Source organism: Nannobrachium achirus (genome assembly GCF_963921795.1).
Source record: "Nannobrachium achirus genome assembly, chromosome: 9".
Classification (NCBI taxonomy): Eukaryota; Metazoa; Chordata; class Actinopteri; order Myctophiformes; family Myctophidae; genus Nannobrachium; species Nannobrachium achirus.
Genome location: NC_137818.1, coordinates 64,566,523 through 64,576,658, shown reverse-complemented (window position 1 = coordinate 64,576,658; position 10,136 = coordinate 64,566,523).

Sequence of the window (10,136 nt, the reverse complement as noted above, 5' to 3'; positions counted from 1 at the left end):
TGTATGGATACATTGTTGCTTTACACTCATCTAGCATGGTGGGTTGACTGTACATGGATACATTGTTGCTTTACACTCATCAAGCATGGTGAGTTGACTGTACATGGATACATTGTTGCTTTACACTCATCAAGCATGGTGAGTTGACTGTACATGTATACATTGTTGCTTTACACTCATCAAGCATGGTGAGTTGACTGTACATGGATACATTGTTGCTTTACACTCATCAAGCATGGTGAGTTGACTGTATGGATACATTGTTGCTTTACACTCATCAAGCATGGTGAGTTGACTGTACATGGATACATTGTTGCTTTACACTCATCAAGCATGGTGAGTTGACTGTATGGATACATTGTTGCTTTACACTCATCAAGCATGGTGAGTTGACTGTATGGATACATTGTTGCTTTACACTCATCAAGCATGGTGAGTTGACTGTACATGGATACATTGTTGCTTTACACTCATCAAGCATGGTGAGTTGACTGTATGGATACATTGTTGCTTTACACTCATCAAGCATGGTGAGTTGACTGTACATGGATACATTGTTGCTTTACACTCATCAAGCATGGTGAGTTGACTGTATGGATACATTGTTGCTTTACACTCATCAAGCATGGTGAGTTGACTGTACATGGATACATTGTTGCATCTAGCATGGTGAGTTGACTGTACATGGATACATTGTTGCTTTACACTCATCAAGCATGGTGAGTTGACTGTACATGGATACATTGTTGCTTTACACTCATCAAGCATGGTGAGTTGACTGTACATGGATACATTGTTGCTTTACACTCATCAAGCATGGTGAGTTGACTGTACATGGATACATGGTTGCTTTGACACTTCATGTTCTGTGCAAACAGATTAGCTACAGCAGTGGTTCTCAACCTTTTCAGGCTGCGACCCCCCCCCCCCCCCCCCCCCCCCACCCCCACCCCCACACACACACACACACACACACACACACACACACACATACATGCACACACACCTTTTGTATAACACGGTTCTATTGTGAAAATAGCTGATCTACATGCTCAGAGATCGGCCATTTTCACAATTTCTGCCTTTAATATTCGACAATTTGGCCAATGTTTAATTTGTCATTTTAGAGGATTTAAAAAGTCCCTAAATTGTCACCTTAGAAATGTGCAGATACCGTCCTTCCCTACCTTTGTCCCTTTTTTATATTAACAACTTGTTAAACTATGTGTCCATATTATGAGAACTTTAGCCAAAAAGAGCAGATCTACAAGCTCACAATGCCTCGCAGTGTGAGGCATTGTGAGCTGGTAGATTGGCTATTTTTAGCAACAAGCTTTGGTGAGAAGGGGGAAAAGAGCAGACTAAGTACAGAGTGAAAGCTGAAAGGTCAAGTTTATTAGGTAATGACTTCAAGTGGTTAAATATCTGAAAACACAAATTGACATGAATCCCAAAATACACTCATGATTGTGCTCTCAAACAATGAAACTATATGGAATATATGAACAGGTTGTGTGGGTCCCTGCTTCATCTCTCTCTCAACTAAGGGGTCCTTGGCTTAAAAACGTTGAAGACCCCTGGTCTGCTGTGTAGGATCACTGCCAAACCCACCTGTGAAGTAATGTTCTATGTTGGAACATTGGAAGGTGGAAACTGCCTTTACAATCACACTAGAATAATGTTAGGACATTCAGGGAGGCTCACAATAATTAAAGATAACAATGTTTACATGTAAAGAACAATGATCACAATAGAAGTCCTGGAATCATAAACAAAGTAAGCCATTTACCATGAGAGGGAGTGGGTTGTTGGCTGATTTACCACTGTTTCAGGGTTGTGGCACGAGGCGAAGCATCACAATGCATCCGGGTATTTCACACAGACGACTAGAGTTGTCCTATTTACCACTCTTTTAAGCCAATCACAATCCAGTATTTGAACACGTGACTAAAAAAAGTGGTAGGAGTCCTTGACTGGTATTGCGATGCCCCAGCTGCCTTAAAGTTAAAGCTCCAAACAGCTCAGAACAAACTGATTAGGGTCCTGCTTGGTCTTCCTCCTCAGACCCACCTTACCGATCATCACCACGAAAGCGTGGGGTGGCTCAAAGTAGCTGACAGAGTACAGCATCTTGCAATGCGCCTGGTGTACAAGATACACTACACCACTAAGATACCCATGTACCTGACTAAATACTGGTGTACAAGATACACTACACCACTAAGATACCCATGTACCTGACTAAATACTGGTGTACAAGATACACTACACCACTAAGATACCCATGTACCTGACTAAATACTGGTGTACAAGATACACTACACCACTAAGATACCCATGTACCTGACTAACTACTTCTTAAAGGTCAAGGATGTTCACGATCACAACACCAGAGGCAGCTCCACTAATCATCATCCACGTAGATTTAACACTAAACAAGGCTCTAATTCGTTCTCCTGCTACACCATCAACATGTGGAACGCCCTTACACAAGCCTTAAAGGAGAGCAAATCCCTAGCCTCCTTCAAAATTGGTCTGAAAAGTCACCTTCAGGCGGCTGCTACCCGTGACTTGTAAATAGACTAAGCCCCCATGCTCCCCCCACCCCTTTTTTCCTACTTTTTTATTTGATGTTATGCTTTTTCTGCTTTTGAAATTGATGTTATCCTAGATAAAGTACTATGTTCTATCCTTTACTTTACTTTACTTTATTTGTTTATTTAGACGGGACAATGCATATTAATGAACACTACATGAATGCAATGTAAATAAGCCGGAATTAGCAAGAATGCTAAATTTCATCCGTAGTCCCCACATGAAGACAAAACAATACATACCAACAAACAGTAACCCTACATTAGGAGAGGGCGCCTAAGAACATACATACAAATACTATTTTTCCTGAACCAAGAAAAAAACAACAAAACAACACATATTACTAACAGTACCCTACATTAAAAAAGGATAGTTAAAAATATACGTACATGGCATGAGCTGTACTCTTAGAACTATACATGGTCACAGGTTTGATTGTCAACTAACCATTTTTTTAGATTGAACTTGAAGGATGGAAATGACAAACAGTCTCTTATTGTTAGAGGTAGGTCATTCCAGATTGAACATCCCTGCACTGAAAGGGTGTTTTTTCCAAAAGCGGTTACCCGGTACGGTACTTCGCAATCCCCTCTAGTGATTGCTCTAGTATTGAGTCCTCTATCAGGCTTCCTTTTTATGAATTCCTTTAGGGGAGGTGGGCATAGACCATTTAGGGTCTTATATATGATACTGACCTGTTTAAAAACCTTAAAATTAGCGAAACTCAAAAAACGGTACCTCTGAAGAATATTACAATGGTGATATGAGTGGGGTTTCCTATCGAATACCTTAAGCGCACTCTTATATAGCTGTTCAATGGGTTTGAGAGTCGTTATACCTGCGCAAGACCAGTTTGTGAAACAGTACTCAATGTGTGATAGGATCATGCATTGGAGATACGATTTAGCAGCACTAACTGCCAAAAAAGGTGTGATTTGTTTAAAGTTCTGAAGGTTGAACTTGATTGTGTTTGTAACCTTTTTTACATGTTTTTTAAAGGTTAGGGTTGAGTCTAACATGACCCCGAGGTACTTGAACTCTGACACAAGTTCAAGTTCCTCTCCACCCAGAAACACATTTGATGATTCCATCACAACTGGTCTTTTGGAAAAAGCCATGCAGACCGTCTTTTTTGCATTCAGGAGCAGGCATGAGTCTGTAAGCCAGTCCTGAACGCTGGTCAGAACAGAAGTTAAAACCGTTGACACCTCTGCATAGCTCTTTCCATGAGTCAGTATAACAGCATCATCTGCGTACATCTGAATATGTACATCTTTACATACATCAGGTAGATCGTTTATAAACAGAGAAAACAGAATTGGTCCTACTATTGATCCCTGGGGGACACCAACCGAGCAAGTGTGATAAGGAGACTTGATGCCATTTATACTAACACACTGTTCTCTTCTTGAAATCCAGTTGTATCACTCTCATGTTGGGCTTCACTTTAATGTTTGGCCATGGGGTACTTCATATTGGCAGAACGAATAGCATACCTATATGTTCAGATAATCTGTCACGCAGTCTCCTTTTTGTAAGACCTATATAGAAGCAACCAGAAACAACTAGTAACTAGTTTTAAAATAATTGTATTGGAGTAAAAGTAGCAAAAAAGTAGTAATTGTAGCTTACTACAGTACTAAAGTAAATGTACGTAGTTACTTTACAACTCTGTGTGTTTCATCTGCCCACATTCTAACCCAGGGGTCTTCACCAGGGGGTCTGGGACCCCTAGGGGGTCCTCAGAGTTACTACAGGGGGTCCTCCAAATCTTTGTGTGATAGAAACCTTTTTCTTCTAACAACTTGAACCCTAGTGTCTTTATTCTGAGAACTTTAGCCAAAAATAGAAGATCTACAAGCTCGTTGTGAGCTTGTAGATCGGCTATTTTTGGCTTTGGTGTAGAGGGGGAAAAGAGACTTTTAAAGTACATATTGAAAGGTCAAGTTTATTAAGTATTGACGGTTCAATTGGTTAAATATCTGAAAACCCACATTAACATGAATCCAAAATACACTGCTGTCAAACAATGAAACTATATGGAATCTGTGAAAAGGTTTTGGGGGTCCCTGCTTCATCTCTCTCTCAATTAAGGGGTCCTTGGCCTGAAAACGTTGAAGACCCCTGTTCTAACCTGATTGATGAGGGCTATGAGGGGTTCAGTGCCACAGTGCACCCTGCTGCCTGCTTTATGGTTGTCTGCACCCAGCATTAATAACTGTAGCCTATGATAAGCCAGCATTCTTTAGGTCAGGGGTTTTCAAAGTGGGTGACGGGGCACCCTGGGGTGCCGCGGCGGCAGTCCAGGGGTGCCGTGAGATAATTTGATAATATATGGTATTTGGACACTTGAAGAAATATTTAGTATCATTTTAAACTTGAAGTACAAAGTTATTTTCAGTCAGTCCTAACCAAAATGGCTCTTATCTCAACATTTTCCTCGCAACATAATAACTAAAATATCGTCACTGTCGGGCAGAAACCTCGTATCTCCAAGTTTCAAATGTGTACGTCTTTTGGTAAAGCAAAGCCCTGCTTCATCATACAAGACCGTCACACAAAACTAGTGAAAACAGCAGATCTACAAGCACACAACGCCTCGCATCGAGGCGTTGTGTGCTTGTAGATCTGCTCTTTTCACTAGTTTAGTACATTTTATAGATGATAAATACAAAACAAACGGTGTTGGACATACAAGGTTTCCACCCGACAACGACGATATGCTATAAATATAAGGTGCTGTGAGTGAAAATTATAATGTAGGGGTGCCTCGGATTTAAAAAATATTTATGCGGTGCCCTGAGATAAAAAAAAAAGTTTGGGAACCCCTGCTTTAGGTGGTGGTAGATTCGGTGGTGTAATTCTTGCATCTGTGTGACGTAACGAAAGACCTGAGGGCAATGTTTGGGATTTTGGAGGTCTCTGAAGTATCCAGAAACCTCCTCCAGCTTGTGACTGATGAGACCAAGACTGGAGAGGCCCTCCTTGTGCTGACAAGCAGTTCATGTTATGCAAAATTCCCTGATCTAAAAGAGTGCTAACTGTTCTACTAGGGGTGTAACGATACTTTTTTAACAGCGATACGATACGCATCACGATACATGGTTGACGATACGATATTGGTTCATTCATGGCGATACGATACGATTCGATTCAATGATTTAAAATCGATATAGTAACTATTTAGCAAAGAAATTAAATCTGTGTAAAACGTGTAAAAAATCTATTATTATGGAAGTAAACACTGTGATTATCTAGCAAATACATGGACATTATTTCAACACATATGGACAAACCCACCTTGACATGAACACAGAGATTACACACATTTATCAATATAGACCAAGAGTAGCTATATGGAATGGAAAGGTAATTAGACCGCTCTTTTTCATATTCCCTCTTAAAATTGCCAAATACAAGGCACAAATACTTAGTTTCCATACAATAAGAACAATTCAATACCGTTTACCGCATTTTAAAACAATACGATATAGCAAAGGATTTAATGAATCATTGCTAAATCGATTTTTCGATTCAGTTACAATTATCGTTACACCCCTATTTTCTACATCTCACCGTTCCTGAGATATGGCTGATTATGTCATTCGAATTCGGTGCACTGACCATAAAAGGCTTACGATTAGAGGCATTTGTCATTTTGTCAGTGATTTATTGCGTTGTCATTTGAATTGGTTGATTTTGATTCTCATGCTTCATTCCATTGCATTTCCTTTTCATATTTATCACATTGTAGAAGTAGAATAGTTCAGTAACCTTTTATCACACTGTTCCCGTTGCTTCCATTGGTCTATCACTTTGACAACCCTGACCTTCGGACAGTATGAGGTGTTTATTAATAACATAGAACGTATTGATACCACCATAACCTGTTGATATTACAGCATATTATACAGAATAATGAAGGGGCTGTGCTGATTGCACAATGCACATCCTCCTCGACCGTGATTCCAAATGAATCACCGTCCATGTATCTACTCATTAAACCACATTGTCAATCATTCATCTATTCACACCCTTTTCTTTGCACCAGTGGAATTTAGATTTGTTTATTTTGGTTTTCATGAGCCTAGAATGCTTTAACCAGTGAAAAATAGCAGATATACAAGCTCACAGCGCGGTGCCGCGCTGCAAGCTTGTAAATCTGCTATTTTTAAAAAAGTCGTGAAAATTGTGTGCAAATCTTTGAATATAGCCTATGTATTTTTAAAGCGAACGTTTGTAACTCAAATTTTGCTTCTGGGGGGTCCCTGGAACTAGATATTTTGAGATGGGGGTCCGTGGCCAAATAAATATCAGTGTGGGGGTCCTTCACATGAAAAGGTTTGAGAACCACTGACATAGTAGTCTCTCAAGAACAGACTAACTGAGATCCAGTTAAGTGAAAAGGACCTTTTCTTTGACGATGGCTGGCCAGATTGCTGACATAGAAACATAGGTTTTTCAAAAAAAACCTTAGAAGGATTTCAAAAGACATTTATAGAATCGGGTCAAAATTCTAATTTTCACAATTTTTCAAAAAATAGCAGATCTACAAGCTCGCAGCGCGGCACTCGGTGCTGCGCTGTGAGCTTGCATATCTGCTATTTTTCAATAGTTAAAGCATTCAATAATTCTAGGCCTAAATTGGCTAAATGTTGAGTTTCATTTTCCTCTCTTCCACACACAGCAGCTGCCAACGTGACCATCCTACGTTTCATCAACATCCACCCTGAGAGGCATGGAGGAGGAGAGGAAAGGACCTGACCATGGCAGCCATGCAAGATGTAAGAGCAAAGGGGCTGAACCGCTATCTGAATGTTCTAATTCAGAAGCCCAATACCCTAATATGTTTTGACAATTAGCATATCATAACTACCATAGCTACCATAACTTAGTCAGTTACTGTATAAAGGCACTTTTTATGGTTTAACTTTACAAGTTGTTACGGTTATAATGTGCTGTTCTGCTGAGTTTATAATGCATTATGACCAGGAATACATTTTTTTTGATTGATTGAAGAATTTATTATAAGTTTGCAATAGAAAAAAGTACAGTTTCATGACAGTACAAATCACTGGTACAAGGTCAACTAAAAGGAGATCCTAGAAAGCCGAGGCTTATTTCCACAGGAACCACACTTTAAGTATCTCATATAACATTGAAAGACAGACGGATAGAACATAGTACTTTATCTAGGATAATATCAGTTTCAAAAGCATAACATCAAATACATAGGCAGAAAAAAAATAAAAAAGGGGGGGGGGGGGGGCATGGGGGCTTAGTCTATTTACAAGTCACGGGTAGCAGCTGTCTGACTGTCTGACTTTTCATACCAATTTTAAAGGAGGCTAGGGATTTGCTCTCCTTTAGGGCTTGTGGAAGGGCGTTCCACATGTTGATGGTGTAGCAGGAGAACGAGTTAGAGCCTTGTTTAGTGTTAAATCTACGTTGATGATGATTAGTGGAGCTGCCTCTGGTGTTGTGATCGTGGACATCCTTGACCTTTAAGAAGTAGTTTGTCAGGTACATGGGAATCTTGGAGGTGTAGTGTATCTTGTACACCAGGCCCATTGCAAGATGCTGTACTCTGTCAGCTACTTTGAGCCATCCCACGCTTTCGTGGTGATGATCGGTAAGGTGGGTCTGAGGAGGGAGACCAAGCACAACCCTAATTAGTTTGTTTTGGGCTGTTTGGAGCTTTAACTTTAAGGCAGCTGGGGCGTCGCGATACCATACAAGGACTCCGTAATCAATGAGGGGCCCAATAAGAGCACCTCCTAGTGTCTTTCGGGATTTAATATTGATCAGCGGGCAACCCTATGCAGGAAGCAAATTCGTTGGTTGACTTTATTGATTACCTTGGTGGTCATTTTTTCACTGGATAGGTTAGCCTCCAGGATGCAACCCAGGTAGCAGATGTAGTTTTTTCTTTCTATCACAGTGTCACCTACTTTAATTGTGAAGTTCTCAACTAGGCTAAGTTTCTGACTAGATCCAAAGAGGATACATTCAGTTTTGCCTAGGTGAATTGAGAGTCTGTTGTCATTGAGCCAGGTGCAGATCTTGTTAAGTTCACAGTTAAGGGCCTTTTCAACCTGCGATATGTCTCTGCCTGAGACTAGGAGAGCCGAGTCATCCGCGAACAGAAACAGGTTGCAGTCACAAGCAGATGACATGTCGTTTACGTATATTAAGAACAACAGTGGTCCTAGTATACTCCCTTGAGGTACTCCACAGTTTACTGGGAGGGGGGGGGGGGGACAGGGTTCCGTTGACTTCCACCATCTGTTCCCTCCCCACCAAGTAAGAGTGCATCCAACTCACTGCTGTGCTATCAAGACCAATAGCTTTGAGTTTTTCAATCAGAATAGAATGATCGACGGTGTCAAATGCCTTCTGGAGGTCCAGCATGACCATGCCGCAATATTTGCCATCGTGAATTTCACGTTTGATGTAATCATTCAAATAGATGAGGCATGTATCTGTGGAATGGGACTCTCTGAAGCCAGACTGGAACTCGTAGATCATAAACCTTGTTATAAGTTATGATAAAAACGTATAACGAGTGTTATAAAGCCCTATACTGTTATGCAGTATTATGCATTATAAATGTGATTGCATTATAGAACTGAAAGTGTATGGTGTTATACTGTGGGGAAACATCTCCTAAACTACTAAATTCTATGGGTCAGATAAATGGGATTTTATGTGTATTAGAAAACAAAAATAACTGGTACAGTAGGTGTTCAGTCATAATTAGATGTGATTAATATCACTTGATAAAATGACCTGACGTCCACTGGAGAAAGTACTCACCAGCTTAAATTAATGTTGTTATTTGTGTTTGTTTTTTCAGGTAATGGCTTTGTTGGAAGAGGTGCAGCTCTGGGTAGAGGTGGAGCTGTTGGAAGAGGTGGTGCAGCTCGAGGTAGAGGTGGAGCTCTTGGAAGAGGTGCAGCTCTAGGTAGAGGTGGAGCTCTTGGAAGAGGTGCAGCTCTGGGTAGAGGTGGAGCTCTGGGTAGAGGTGGAGCTCTTGGAAGAGGTGCAGCTCTGGGTAGAGGTGGAGCTCTTGGAAGAGGTGCAGCTCTGGGTAGAGGTGGAGCTCTGGGTAGAGGTGGAGCTCTTGGAAGAGGTGCAGCTCTGGGTAGAGGTGGAGCTTTTGGAAGAGGTGCAGCTCTGGGTAGAGGTGGAGCTTTTGGAAGAGGTGCAGCTCTAGGTAGAGGTGGAGCTCTTGGAAGAGGTGCAGCTCTGGGTAGAGGTGGAGCTTTTGGAAGAGGTGCAGCTCTAGGTAGAGGTGGAGCTCTTGGAAGAGGTGCAGCTCTGGGTAGAGGTGGAGCTCTTGGAAGAGGTGCAGCTCTAGGTAGAGGTGGAGCTCTTGGAAGAGGTGCAGCTCTACGTAGAGGTGGAGCTCTTGGAAGAGGTGCAGCTCTGGGTAGAGGTGGAGCTGTTGGAAGAGGTGCATCTGCAGGAAGAGGTTCTGGAGGTCTCGGTGTAGCGGGAGGAGGAGAAGTAGCCAGAGGTGGTGGTGCTGCAGCAGCAGC